The sequence below is a fragment of the Eleutherodactylus coqui genome, chromosome 3 (genome assembly GCF_035609145.1).
Source record: "Eleutherodactylus coqui strain aEleCoq1 chromosome 3, aEleCoq1.hap1, whole genome shotgun sequence".
NCBI classification, from domain to species: domain Eukaryota; kingdom Metazoa; phylum Chordata; class Amphibia; order Anura; family Eleutherodactylidae; genus Eleutherodactylus; species Eleutherodactylus coqui.
The window spans coordinates 21,422,644-21,438,924 of NC_089839.1; the positions used below are offsets into that span (position 1 = coordinate 21,422,644).

The window sequence follows — 16,281 nt, forward strand, 5'->3', positions numbered from 1 at the left end:
TATAAGGTAGTAGATGTGACCTGCAGTCCTATGCAACACCACATATAATGTAGTAGATGTGGCCTGCAGTCCTATGTAACATCACAGATAATGTAGTAGATATCACCCGCAGTCCTATGTAACACCACAGATAACATAGTGATATCCTGAAAAATGGTCTAAATACGGAAAGTATAGTGCTATCTCTATCCTCCTCACATTGTTCTGGGGGGGGTGTTCACTAATTTGGGGGTACGCGGGAGACAGCTAATATCTGCAGTATATAATAACTTGGGATGTATACTTATGATACATTACATCTCACTTTCGCGACGTTGGCTTCTTTTCGGCTTATTTGAACGGCGCCGTTAATGTGTGAAGTAAATACGATAATTACAAGTATGCGGTTTAGACTCCGGCACTAATGATGAGGAGGGAGGGAAGGATGGAGAATATCAAGTCTTGTGCGACAGCGAGGATTAACTCTTCATGGGCTGCTCACAATATTTTCATTAATATTGCGTATGTAATATGTATGTAACATCCGTGTTTGCTGCATTTTCTGAGGCTCACATAGGCTTTTAGGGGTCATTTTGGTTAGTGAATATGGACCAAACTCGGGCATGCTGAGATTTTATTCACGCCACTAGTTGGTACGTGAAAATAAATGTTCATCTGAACACCCATTACGAATCAATAGTGTTTAGGGTACATAGAATGTACATGTGCTAAACACAGAGAATAGAACCCATTGATTTCAATGGGTTCGCTCTGATAAGCATGTTTTGCGCACGCATTTTGTGCATGTGGAAAAAAAATAGGACCTACTCTATTTTCCTGCATTTTGCACAGCAAAGGTCGTATGGAAGTCCATAGGAGGTGCGCAAATATGCAAGGGAAAGCGTGAAACTAGAACCTATCTGGACCTCATGAGGCTAAATAGCCTTTTAACCCCTTCAGTGGCGGGTTTATTGTTACCATGTCTTGCCCCACAGGGCAGATTTTTTAAAAATCAGTCAACAATGCAATTAAAACCCTGCAAAATTTAGATGACAGCTCAGTGCTCTGCACATTTCAGCACTAGAGCTGTCCTCGAAAATCTTCCGGGGTTTAACTGTATGGTCAGTGCAGCAAGCCCCGGAGATTTTCCGGGCGCGCCACTAAAGGGGTTTATCCATGCAAGAGGTGTGTGGCACGCGTGTATGAACGGGTTCTGGATGTGGAAAAAGTACAAAAATACGTGCCGTCATGTGCGCAAATGATCATCATCCAACTTCGTTCCACGCTGTGGCGAGTGTTTTTGCGCATACGGTCGTGTAAAGAAGCCCTTAGACTTTCATGGGCGATTTTGGTGTGCGCATACAGATTAAAGTAGTAAAGTATTAATTTACTGTAATGGGTTCGTGTGCTGCTTGTATTCAGGCAGTAAACCGCTGCGGCATGAAGGGAACAGACACAGCCGTTGAGCGATGGCAGAACTACATTTCCCAGCACTTCTTGGGGCAGTTAAAGGCCACTCTTAAAATAATTGCTAGATTTGGGGTATGTTCACAAATTGCGCTGCAGATTTATGCCGTGTTCCGGATTTTCAAATCCACAGCGTGTTTTGTTTGTGGTGGAAAATTCACTGCAGATTTCATTCATCTCGATGTGACACTAATTAGGCTGTATAGTCTTTTAAATCATGGCGCAGGAGCATCCAGTACCAATGTGAACAGTCCTCGGCAGCGCAGAAAGTACGGTAAAATGTGCAGATATGCGTGCGACAGCGGTACCTTCACAGCACAAAAACTTACACCATTGTAAGCGTTTATGTGCTTACGCTCATCTGAAGGAGCCCCTAAAAGTGCGACAAAACCCACACTCATGGCTGTCACAGATGGAGGTCTTTTAGTCCTGTTATGCAGGCAAGGTGGTGGAGACCCTATTTTGTGGCAGCCGGGTGGTGGACTCTTCTATACAGTCGGAAGCCTTTATGTAGTGTAGTTTTTGAGTGATGCAGGCTCCTATTTGCTGGAGGCAGAGTAGTTAAGTCTTCTATATAGTGGAGGACCTTATGTGGTGAAAGTTCTTAAGGTGGCCGAGTAGTGCAGAACCCAATTGGTGGAAGCAGCATGGTGGAGCACCTACTTGGTGGAGGCAGGGGGTGTATACCCTATTTGATGGAGGCAGGGTGGTGGAAACTATATTTGGTGGAGGCATTGTGGTTGAGTCTTCTATACAGTGGAGGCCCCTATTTGGTGAAGGTTCTTAGAGAGGCCAAGTAGTACAGATGCCAATTGGTGGAAGCAGCATGGTGGAGAACCTACCTGGTGGAGGCAGGGGGTGTATACCCTATTTGGTGGATGCAGGGTGGTTGGGTCTTCTATACAGTGGAGGCCCCTATGTGGTGGAGTGGTGACAGCCCCTATTTGGTGGAGGCAGGGTGGTCAAGTCTTCTATACAGTGGATGCCCTTATGTGGTAAAGGTTTTTAAGGAGGCCGAGTAGTGCAGACCCCAATTCGTGGAAGCAGCATGATGGAGAACCTACTTGGTGGAGGCAGGGTGGTGGAGAACCTATTTGGTAGAAGCATAGTGGTGGAGAACCAAGGTGGAATCCATACTGGAGGCAGTGTGGTGAAGGCCCCTGTACTATTGAAGCCTTTATATGGTGAAGGTCCCTATTTGGTGGACGTAGGGTGGTGGAGTCTGGGTAGTTCAGACCCCTATTTGGTGAAGGCAGGATGGTGGAGGTCCGTAAATGGGAGATTGTGCTTTATGTAGTGGAGGCTGTGTAGTGCAGGCCCCTATTAGGTGAAGGCAGAGTAGGTGGTGGAGGTCTATATATTGTGGAGGTCCTGAAACATTTGCCTCTTTCATGTTTTCACCAACATCATCAGTGGGTTAATTTGTCTTTCCAAGAAGCAGCAATGTGTGTAATCCCGGCTGTGTGTCACTGTGCAGTCTCTTAATGAGACCCCTCGGATGATCTCCATCACTCTGCTCCATGTCATTCACAGTTCAGCCGCCCACACATTCCAGTTTCTCATCGGATGGAGAGAGGAACAGACGAGCGGCTGGTGACATATCTAGAAGCCACCAGCCTCCAACCTCATAGCTGAATGATTGTCATCCTGAGGGACGGCCAGCTCTGCACAGATGACAAGCTTCAGGCTTCTGGGCCCCAATGTCAACCTGTTCCTGGGGGCCCCACATGTGCCATTAATACTCCTCCTGTCCAGTTATGTTACATACTGTAGGAGCCTCAGTCTGCGACCCATGTGTGACCGCAATCTCTGCACCACTGGGAGCATCTCTACTTGCAGAGCTGCACTTCCGTACAACTGGTCTATTCTTTGTGCTGCTGGGGACATGCACACACATACTTTTAAGGGCACCGTACTAGTGAGCTAAGAGCGCAATCCCCATTACAATGCTATACTGTAATACAGTAATACTACACTGCATTATCCAATAGTAATTATGTCTTAATACACTGTAAAACTGCAATACTTTTTAGTGCTGTAATATTATATTATACAATATCATTATAATAAATACACCCGCTCTCCACTGCGCCTGGCCCCGGTGTTGACGCCATGTGAGCGCAGTTAGCTGCTAATTGCTGTTTTGAGCGAGCTCTGCAGCATAATAGGTGCAGGCTCCAGTAATTAGATGGGTTTTAATGATCTCCTCTGCAGTCAGACCAAGATTTATACACTTTATACAGTGTGAGGCCGACTGCGCAGTCAAGTGCGGAGAATTTATCTCCTATCAATGTGTTCTGCTTATAGTGTATAATATAAGGAGAATTAATGTGAGCCCCCAGTGCAAGTACAAAGCCGGAGAGATGCATTAAAACCACATGCATCACACTGTATCGTAACAATTAGCATTTATAGTACCACAACTGGTGCAAGAAACATTACTGAGTCACCGGGTGAAGAAACAGCATTAATGGTATCACTGATCATTGTAAATGTCTGCCCATCAGCACTGGAGCACGGGTTACAAACTCTTCTCATCAAAGACGGAGTTTTATCACTGCCAAAGCACTAAAATGTCCCCGAACGAGATAACTATTATAATACTACCCCCCTATGTACAAGAATATAATTACTATAATACTGCCCCCCTATGTACAAGATTATAACTACTATAATACTGCCCCGCCTGTGTACAAGAATATAACTACTGTAATACTGCCTCCATGTACAAGAATATAACTACTATAATACTGCCCCCTATGTACAAGAATATAACTACTATAATACTGCTCCTACGTACAATAATATAACTACTATAATACTGCCCCCCTGTGTACAAGAATATAACTACTGTAATATTGCCCCCTATGTACAAGAATATAACTACTATAATACTGCTCCCAATGTACAAGAATATAACTACTATAATACTGCCTCCTATGTACAAGAATATAACTACTATAATACTGCCCCCTATGTACAAGAATATAACTACTATAATACTGCCCCCTATGTACAAGAATATAACTACTATAATACTGCCCCCTATGTACGAGAATATAAGTACTATAATACTGCCCTCTATGTAAAAGAATATAACTACTATAATACTGCCCCCTATGTACAAGAATATAACTACTATAATACTGCCCCCTATGTACAAGAATATAACTACTATAATACTGCCCCCTATGTACAAGAATATAACTACTACAATACTGCCCCCTATGTACAAGAATATAACTACTATAATACTGCTCCCTATGTTCAAGAATAGAACTACTATAATAGTGTTCCCTATGTACAAGAATATAACTACTATAAGACTGCTCGTATGTACAAGAATAGAACTACTATAAGACTGCTCCTATGTACAAGAATGCAACTACTATAATACTGCTTCCTATGTACAAGAATACAACTACTATAATACTGCCTCCTATGTACAAGAATATAACTACTATAATACTGCCTCCTATGTACAAGAATATAAATACTATAATACTGCTCGTATGTACAAGAATATAACTACTATAATACTGCTCCTATGTACAAGAATATAACTACTATAATACTGCCCCCTATGTACAAGAATATAACTACTATAATACTACCCCCTATGTAAAAGAATATAACTACTATAATACTGCTCCTATTTACAAGAATATAACTACTATAATACTGCTCCTATGTACAAGAATATAACTACTATAATACTGCCTCCTATGTACAAGAATATAACTACTATAATACTGCCCCCTATGTACAAGAATATAACTACTATAATACTGCCCCCTATGTACGAGAATATAACTACTATAATACTGCCCCCTATGTACGAGAATATAAGTACTATAATACTGCTCGTATGTACAAGAATATAAATAATATAATACTGCTCCTATGTACAAGAATATAACTACTATAATACTGCCCCCTATGTACAAGAATATAACTACTATAATACTGCCCTCTATGTAAAAGAATATAACTACTATAATACTGCTCCTATGTACAAGAATATAACTACTATAATACTGCCCCCTATGTACAAGAATATAACTAATATAATACGGCCTCCTCTATGTACAAGAATATAACTACTACAATACTGCCCCCTATGTACAAGAATATAACTACTATAATACTGCTCCTATTTACAAGAATATAACTACTATAATACTGCTCCCTATGTACAAGAATAGAACTACTATAATAGTGTTCCCTATGTACAAGAATATAACTACTATAAGACTGCTCGTATGTACAAGAATATAACTACTATAATACTGCTCCTATGTACAAGAATAGAACTACTATAATACTGCTCCTATGTACAAGAATACAACTACTATAGTACTTCTCCTATGTACAAGAATATAACTGCTATAATACCGCCCCCCTATGTACAAGAATATAACTACTATGATACTGCTCCCTATGTACAAGAATATAACTACTATAATACTGCTCCTATGTACAAGAATACAACTACTATAATACTGCTCCTATGTACAAGAATACATCTACTATAATACTGCTTCCTATGTACAAGAATATAACTACTATAATACTGTCCCTTGTACAAGAATATAACTACTATAATACTGCCCCCCTATGTACAAGAATATAACTACTTTAATACTGCCCTTATGTACAAGAGTATAACTCTCTGATACTGCCCCTATGAACAAACATATAACTACTATAATACTGCCCCTATGTACAAGAATATAACTACTATAATACTGCTCCTATGAACAAAAATATAACTACTACAATACTGCCCCTATGTACAAGAATATAACTACTATAATACTGCCCCCTATGTAGAAGACTATAACTACTATAATACTGCCCCCTATGTACAAGAATATAACTACTATAATACTGCTCCCCATGTACAGGAATATAACCACTATAATACTGCTCACTATATACAAGAATATAACTGTTATAATGCTGCCCCCTATGTACAAGAATATAACTACTATAATACTGCCCTCTATGTACAAGAATATAACTACCATAATACTGCTCCTATGTTCAAGAATATAACTACTATAATACTGCCCCCTATGTACAAGATTATAACTACTATAATACTGCCCTCCATGTATAAGAATATAACTACTATAATACTGCTTCTATGTACAAGAATATAACTACTATAATACTGCCCCCTCTGTACAAGAATATAACTACTATAATACTGCCTCCTTTGTACAAGAATATAACTACTATAATACTGCTCCCCATGTACAGGAATATAACCACTATAATACTGCTCACTATATACAAGAATATAACTACTATAATGCTGCCCCCTATGTACAAGAATATAACTACTATAATACTACCCTCTATGTACAAGAATATAACTACTATAATACTGCCCCCTATGTACAAGAATATAACTACTATAATACTGCCCCCTATGTACAAGAATATAACTACTATAATACTGCCCCTATATACAATAATACAACTACTATAATACTGCCCCCTATGTACTAGAATACAACTACTATAATACTGCCCCTATATACAATAATACAACTGCTATAATATTGCCCCCTATGTACAAGAATATAACTACTATAATACTGCCCCCTATGTACAAGAATATAACTACTATAATACTGCCCTCTATGTACAAGAATATAACTACTACAATACTGCTCCCTATGTACAAGAATATAACTACTATAATACTGCCCCCAATATACAAGAATATAACTACTATAATACTGCCCCCTATGTACAAGAATATAACTGCTATAATACTGCTCCTATATACAAGAATATAACTACTATAATACTGCCCCTGTGTGCAAGAATATAACTACTATAATACTGCTCCCGGTGTCCAAGAATATAACTACTACAATACTGCCTCCTTTTGTACAAGAATATACCTACTATAATACTGCCCTCCATGTATAAGAATATAACTACTATAATACTGCTTCTATGTACAAGAATATAACTACTATAATACTGCCCCCTCTGTACAAGAATATAACTACTATAATACTGCCTCCTATGTACAAGAATATAACTACTATAATACTGTTCCCCATGTACAGTAATATAACTACTATAATACTGCTCCCTATGTACAAGAATATAACTACTATAATACTGCATCTTTATGTACAAGAATATAACTACTATAATACTGCCTCCAATATACAAGAATTTAACTACTATAATACTGCCCCCTATGTACAAGATTATATCTACTATAATACTGCCCCCTATCTATAAGAATATAACTACTATAATACTGCTCCTATGTTCAAGAATATACGGTAACTACTATAATACTGCCCCCTATGTACAAGATTATAACTACTATAATACTGCCCTCCATGTATAAGAATATAACTACTATAATACTGCTTCTATGTACAAGAATATAACTACTATAATACTGCCCCCTCTGTACAAGAATATAACTACTATAATACAGCCTCCTATGTACAAGAATATAACTACTATAATACTGCTCCCCATGTACAGGAATATAACCACTATAATACTGCTCACTATATACAAGAATATAACTATTATAATGCTGCCCCCTATGTACAAGAATATAACTACTATAATACTGCCCTCTATGCACAAGAATATAACTACCATAATACTGCTCCTATGTTCAAGAATATAACTACTATAATACTGCCCTCCATGTATAAGAATATAACTACTACAATACTGCTTCTATGTACAAGAATATAACTACTATAATACTGCCCCCTCTGTACAAGAATATAACTACTATAATACTGCCTCCTATGTACAAGAATATAACTACTATAATACTGCTCCCCAAGTACAGGAATATAACCACTATAATACTGCTCACTATATACAAGAATATAACTACTATAATGCTGCCCCCTATGTACAAGAATATAACTACTATAATACTACCCTCTATGTACAAGAATATAACTACTATAATACTGCCCCCTATGTACAAGAATATAACTACTATAATACTGCCCCCTATGTACAAGAATATAACTACTATAATACTGCCCCCTATGTACAAGAATATAACTACTATAATACTGCCCCTATATACAATAATACAACTACTATAATACTGCCCCCTATGTACAAGAATACAACTACTATAATACTGCCCCTATATACAATAATACAACTGCTATAATATTGCCCCCTATGTACAAGAATATAACTACTATAATACTGCCCCCTATGTACAAGAATATAACTACTATTATACTGCCCTCTATGTACAAGAATATAACTACTATAATACTGCTCCTATGTACAAGAATATAGCTACTATGATACTGCCCCCTATGTACAAGAATATAACTACTATAATACTGCCCCCTATGTACAAGAATATAACTACTATAATACTGCCCCCTATGTACAAGAATATAACTACCTTAACACTACCCCCTATGTACAAGAATATAACTACTATAATACTGTCCCTTTGTACAAGAATATAACTGCTATAATACTGCCCCCTATGTACAAGAATATAACTACTATAATACTGCCCCTGTGTACAAGAATATAACTACTATAATACTGCCCCCTATGTACAGGAATATAACTACTATAATACTGCCTCCTATGTACAAGAATATAGCTACTATAATACTGCCCCTATGTACAAGAATATAACTACTATAATACTGCTCCTATGTACAAGTATATAACTACTATAATACTGCCCCCTATGTACAAGAATATAACTACTATAATACTGCCCCCTATGTACAAGAATATAACTACTATAATACTGCCCCCTATGTACAAGAATATAACTACTATAATACTGCCCCTATGTACAAGAATATAACTACTATAATACTGTCCCCTATGTACAAGAATATAACTACTATAATACTGCCCCATATGTACAAGAATATAACTACTATAACACTGCCCCATATGTACAAGAATATAACTACTATAATACTACCCCCTATGTACAAGAATATAACTACTATAATACTGCCCCCTATGTACAAGAATATAACTACTATAACACTGCCCCCTATGTACAGGAATATAACTACTATAATACTGCCTCCTATGTACAAGAATATAGCTACTATAATACTGCCCCTATGTACAAGAATATAACTACTATAATACTGCCTCCTATGTAAAAGAATATACCTACTATAATACCGCCTCCTTTGTACAAGAATATAACTGCTATAATACCGCCCCCTATGTACAAGAATATAACTAGTATAATACCACCCCCTATGTACAAGAATATAACTGCTATAATACTGCCCCCTATGTACAAGAATATAACTACTATAATACTGCCTCCTATCTACAAGAATATAACTACTATAATACTGCTCCCTATGTACAAGAATATAACTACTATAATACTGCCCCTCTATGTACAAGAATATAACTACTATAATACTGCCCCCTATGTACAAGAATATAACTACTATAATACTGCCTCCTATGTACAAGAATATAACTACTATAATACTGCCCCCTATGTACAAGTATATAACTACTATAATACTGCCCCCTATGTACAAGAATATAACTACTATAATACTGCCCCCTATGTACAAGAATATAACTACTATAATACTGCCCCTCTATGTACAAGAATATAACTACTATAATACTGCCCCTCTATGTACAAGAATATAACTACTATAATACTGCCCCCTATGTACAAGTATATAACTACTATAATACTGCCCCCTATGTACAAGAATATAACTACAATAATACTGCCCCTATGTACAAGAATATAACTACTATAATACTGCCCCTATGTATTATATATGACTTGCTCCTATATACATATTAGGTTTATGTCTCTGTCTTACTGCTGACAATACAAGTCTCATTATAGTGTAAACCTCTAGCTATTTTGGATTTATCGGTCCTGATTAGAGCGCCAGTCTCTGTGACATGATAATTCATTAGACTTAATGATGCTTCAGTATTAAAAGGTCTTTTGCATTAATTGGCCTCGGCAGGGAGATATGTAACATTTGCCGGGCTCCTGGTCAGCCGCCATCGATCTGTAGTAGCTCGGACATAGGATCGCTGAATACACGGCGAGTTAAAATCTGTATTGATCGACCAGACAAATGAAATAAATGTGTTGTTTCCCGGGCCGCGCCGATCCGCCTTGGATCAACATTGTCATTGTTTGCAAATACATTTTTCCAGGAACAGATTCGCGCGTCATCATTGTGCTCAGCACTGGATGTTCCAGCGGCAAATCACTGAAATTAGTAGAAAAAAAAAAATGTGATTTTCGAGCTCCTGGCGGCACTCGTGGTTCTCACTCATGGATGTGGGGAGTCATAGTGTAGTGGTCCAGAGTTAACGGGGCCCCTCCATAATTATGCAGGTGTTTGTCCTGTGCAGTGGTATTGTCAGTGTCTTCAATGTGTGTGCATTTGTGATGTGCAGCACTGAATGGGTTAATGTCTGGGTGATGTCTGGAAAATGAATCTTGTTGTGTGTCATGTGATCATGTTTTATATATGTGTATGCAAGGTGGAGTGGTCTTCTTGCAAAAGTTAGTCTTCTTGCAGAAGTTTGTGAGGAGCCTGCAAGTCAGTTGGGGAGAGCAGAGTCTGCAAGTGAGTGAACCTCACAGACATGGATTGAATGAAGAAGCTGAGCGATTCCCTTCTGCTTGGCCTGGGACCAGCCTACCCAGGATATGCCAGTGAGAGGAGCCGCAAGGCAGCGCTGAGTGCCTTTTTCCAGATTTAAGTGTTGATCGGTACAGAGCTGGAGAGAGAAGGAGAGTGGCCGGGAACAGAACCCTGCAGATAACTGGGACTGTGGACTCGTCTGTCATCCTGTGAATCCTCCCTGTCACATCACCTTTGTGTCTGCACCGTTATCCTGCTGCCATATGTAAAGTTGGACTGTACATGGTTTTTCTGCAAGTAAACGAGTCTGACCGACTGTTCCCGGTTTTGCTAATAACGTTATCCCTGTGTGTGAACTTATTTTCAACTACCGGATTCATCGCAGAGTAAGGAATGGTGGCGTCACGAGTAACAAAGGACTTAAGGTAAACTGCGTATTGGGTTACCCTGTGAAACTCTCCCAGCAGAAACTTGGTCGGGTACCGTGCTCCCCCCAGGGGAGGAGATGGTAGAGCCCCGTGACAAGGTCTTATCTACCCCATTATCTCCTCGTCCCGGGGGCCCGCTCCTCGGACGCTGCAATAGGACTCTTTCCTAAGATCATACGTTATATATATGAATTGTAACTAATCTGGTCATGTGATCTGGTAATCATCATATACCCTATGAGGGTCAGTGGAGCTAGTGGTGGAGTTGCAGTTTTTGTTCTAAAGGCCCACAGTGTCTTCCTATCAGTAATTACTGTAATATATATATATATATCTATAGCCTAACGATAGACGTGCATTCATTACATGGCTGGTACATTTTATCCTCGGCAGCAGACGCTACTCCTTCTTATAACAGAGTCATCGGTGCTAGCTGGGCTAGCATCAGCATCCAGCAGACTTGGGCAGGATGTTGGGTCCCATTCAGGGATGCGATCCATCTGATCGCCATCCTTAGGGCTCGTTCACACAACGGTTTCCTATTGAAGCGTCCAAATGAAAGAATGTGAAATGGGCTAAATTCGCGCACCTAGTGCGGAAAGATAGGAGCTGACCTAACTTTGGTGCGTGCTTTCCATAGACCCCTATGGGAGCTAGAAAGCATGCAGCACACACCTCGGATCGTGTGAACAGGCTAATTCAAGTAGCTGGAATTAATCCGTTCACGCAATCTATTGATTTATCTAAATGTCAATCAGAGACAAAAACACGCGTCCGCAGCTCTCGCTCGTGTGAACAAGCCCTCAGAGATCAACTGTATCCGCATCTTAAAGACACACACACACACACACAATGGACTATGACAGAGGCACTTGCAAGAAGTCCAGGGCTTTCTGCTCTGCTCACCCACACCTTTTGTCATGCAGGTGTCATGATATCATCACACCACTTGCATAGTTCCGCATCATCTTGGCCAGAGAAGGCCAAAACAGATGACAAGGGAGCTTGATGGAGGTAACTTTCCTATTTTAGTATATTGGCAGGTCACAGTGGGCCCTGTGAATGACTCAGTTGACATAGTGAGGCCTATAAATGACTCAGTGAACACAGTGGCCTTATTAATAACTGAGGGGTATAGTAAGGTAAAGTCCCCTGGTGCAAGCACTGAGTCATGAGTAACTCCTAGGGTGACGTCACATTGTGACATTTTTCTTGGCAGACTGTCATCTTTAATCCCCCAGCAAGCTTATTTTACCGACCGAGTCAACCTTGAGCCGGCTACCTGAACCAAGCGGGGATTGAACCCACAACCTTCAGGTCGTAGGTGAGAGCTTAGGACTGCACATCTGCTGCCTTAACACTCTGCAAGGCCCGTGCCGGGGTATAGTAGGACCTATCAATTACTCAGAGCACAACAAGACTTTACTAAATGCTAAGCAATTAAGTGGGGCTTATATATAAGTCAGTGGAGCCTATAAATAAAGGGGTCCCACTGTGCCTCTGTCACCCAAGAGCCCACGTAAACCTTAAGCCGGCCGTGGGTGCTAGACTAGCCAGGGTCAAGATTTCCCTGCCAGCCTTGTAGAGTTTTCTTATGTAATGGTGTGGAGAATATACTGAGAATGGTGTTCTCAATGTAAGACATCCAAAGAAAAGGGATCCCGTGGACAGAAACATCTCACCACCAAAAGGGGTCAGAGGAGGATGTCAGGAATCGTTCTGACCAATAGGAGGTGCACAGTAAGAACAGGTGAATACAATGCTGGTGCTCCAACTAATGTCTCCGGCCACACAACTCGCCGTTCCTTAGCACGGATGGGCTATAACAGCAGATGACCAGTTCCAGCGCCATTGTGTCTAAGAGAAATAGAAAGGCGAAACTCCAGTGGGCAAAAGAGCGCAAAAACTGTAGCACTAAGCAGCAAAAAAAGATCGTCTGGTCAGATGGATCCGGATTTCTGTTGCACAGTGCTGATGGGGGGCCAGAATTAGGCATATCAGTATGAATCGATGACCCTTTCCTGGTGGGGGAGCACTAATGGTGTGGGATGGACGCCATGATGAATTGCTGCGGCTCTGAAGGACAAAGGACGTTCAACGCGTTATTAGATGGGGTGATATTGCTATATACTGTATACACATAGACAGCTCTTGATACCACCCTGTTAGCTCATCCCACACAATATACGGATTAGTGAATAATACATGAGCGTCTCCTCTTAGCCGCTGCTCGCCAGGTGAAGAGCGCTCACGTCTTCCACTTGTCAGTCATATTGTATTTAGACTGACACAGTTTCATTAATAAGGACATGACTATAAACTGCCCCTAATACAATTCTCAGCAGATCAGCCAGTTCATCTCCTGCGCTCCTTGGATGTTTTACCGTCTCTTATAAATGTCAACTCAATAACTTGTCACATCTCATCTTTTCTTCCATCACTAAGAAAGGACTGTGGTTGTGGCAGCCGACCGTCCCTGCGATTCTGTCAATACCCAGAGGTAACTGCTTCTAAGAGCTGATTGATACATCTCAGAGCTGCCACTAAGAACACAGCGAGATCCTTCCGGTTACTTCTACCTCAAGACTATTTCTTCATTCATTGTTGCAGGAGCTCAAGAGTATCAATGAGAAGAAAAATGTATCAAAGACCAAGATCATCTAGAGAAAGAGGAAGCTGCCAAGGCGGAGGTGCAAGAAGAAGGAGAGGAAGGTGAAGAAGGAAATAAGGGAGAAGACAGGAAGAAAGGAAAAGAGGAAAGAAGAAGCGAAAGGAGAAGATGAAGAAAAGAAGAAGAGTATTAACAAGAAGAGTAAGGGCCGTTTACATGGAACCATTATCAGTCAACTACCTGATGGATTGTGTGAAACTGAATAATCATTCAGTGTGAATACAGCCAATGATATAGCGAAGAACAATAATGTGTTCACTTATCATTCATTCTAAGAAGGAGGGACGTTAGTTTGACCTGGGCTGCTAACAAAACCCTGAGATGACTGGGTACTGGAGTAGTCAGAGCTGTCGTGTTTGCTTACTACACAGTTGGCTAGATGCAAGAGCAGCCAGAAAGAAGGGGTAGCGATCAGAGCGGGGTACTCTGAACCCCTCCAACAAAATCCACCTTGCAGCGGAGCACCCATCCTGAAAGGGACGACCCCACTACTTCCACGAGGACAGGTACAAGGTCAGAGTACAGTAAACCAAGGACAAACAGAAACTGACAATTAATAAATTGATCAGGAACACTAAAATATAACCAGCTCTCCCAACCAGGAAGAGCTGGGTTATATAGAGAAAGGGGAGAAGCTGATTGGCTGACAGAATAGTCAATCACCAGCCACTGCCTCAGTTAACAGCTACAGGACTAATTAACCTGAACTAGTAAGCGCAGGAGATATTAATCCTAGCTAGTCTGGATAGAACCCACAGGAGCAGAGGTGTGCTGGCAGAGACAGGAAGGAAGGAAGCAAGAAAGGAAGGCAGTGAAATAGAAGGAGAAGAAGTGAAAGAAGGAAAAATAAGGAGATAACATTAAGAAACTTAGGATCCATAAGAAAAAAAATGAAAGGGCAAGAAAAGATGTAAAAGAATGAAAAGTTAATGGATAAAGAGGAAAAGGAGATGGAAAGAATAAAAAACAACAAAATGAGAACGAGGGCAAAGAATACAGATGAATTACATGTGTGGTCATACATACACATATTCATACCCTGCTAACAGTAAAATCATACATACATTCACACCCTGCCACCAGCATAGCCATGCATACACATGTACTCACGTCCTGGCTTTATTGGATTCATACATATACATACTCATATGCTGCCACCCGTGTAATCATGAATATGACAACAATGGTGAAGGGTATGAGTATTAGAAAGAGTGTATGTATTACTAAACTTCTGGCAAGGTATAAGTAGTGCATCATGTACACACCCACACCTTTCCACCAGTGTAGTCATACATAGAGGTGCACTTATTCCCACCACCAATGTTTTCATACATAAATCGATATGCTGCCACCAGTGTAAACAAACATAAAACTATACTCATACCCTGCCACCAGTATAGTCATATACATACTCATACCCTGACACCAGAGTAGCCATGCATACTTATACTCATACCCTGCCACCAGTACGGTCATACATATACTCATACCCTGCCACCAGTATAGCCATACATACACTCATACCCTGTCACCAGTACAGTCATACATATACTCATACCCTGCCACCAGTATAGCCATACATACACTCATACCCTGTCACCAGTACAGTCATACATATACTCATACCCTGCCACCAGTATAGCCATACATACACTCATACCCTGTCACCAGTACAGTCATACATATACTCATACCCTGTCACCAGTACAGTCATACATAAACTCATACAATGCCACCAGAGTAGCCATGCATACATATACTCATACCCTGCCACCAGTATAGTCATACATATACTCATACCCTGCCACCAGTATAGCCATACATACACTCATACCCTGTCACCAGTACAGTCATACATAAACTCATACAATGCCACCAGAGTAGCCATGCATACATATACTCATACCCTGCCACCAGTACAGCCATACATATACTCATACCTGCCACCAGTACGGTCAAACATATACTCATACCCTGTCATCAGTACAGTCATACATATACTCATACCCTGTCACCAGTACAGTCATACATATACTCATACCCTGCCAACAGTACAGACATACACTCATACCCTGCTACCAGT

General features: G+C 40.2%; 1 protein-coding gene across 4 annotated transcripts in view; it reads right to left on the reverse strand.

Annotated features, from left to right (window-relative positions):
* Positions 1-16,281, reverse strand: part of MDGA1 (MAM domain containing glycosylphosphatidylinositol anchor 1) — a 271,881-nt gene that overhangs the window by 157,316 nt on the left and 98,284 nt on the right. The window lies entirely within an intron of this gene.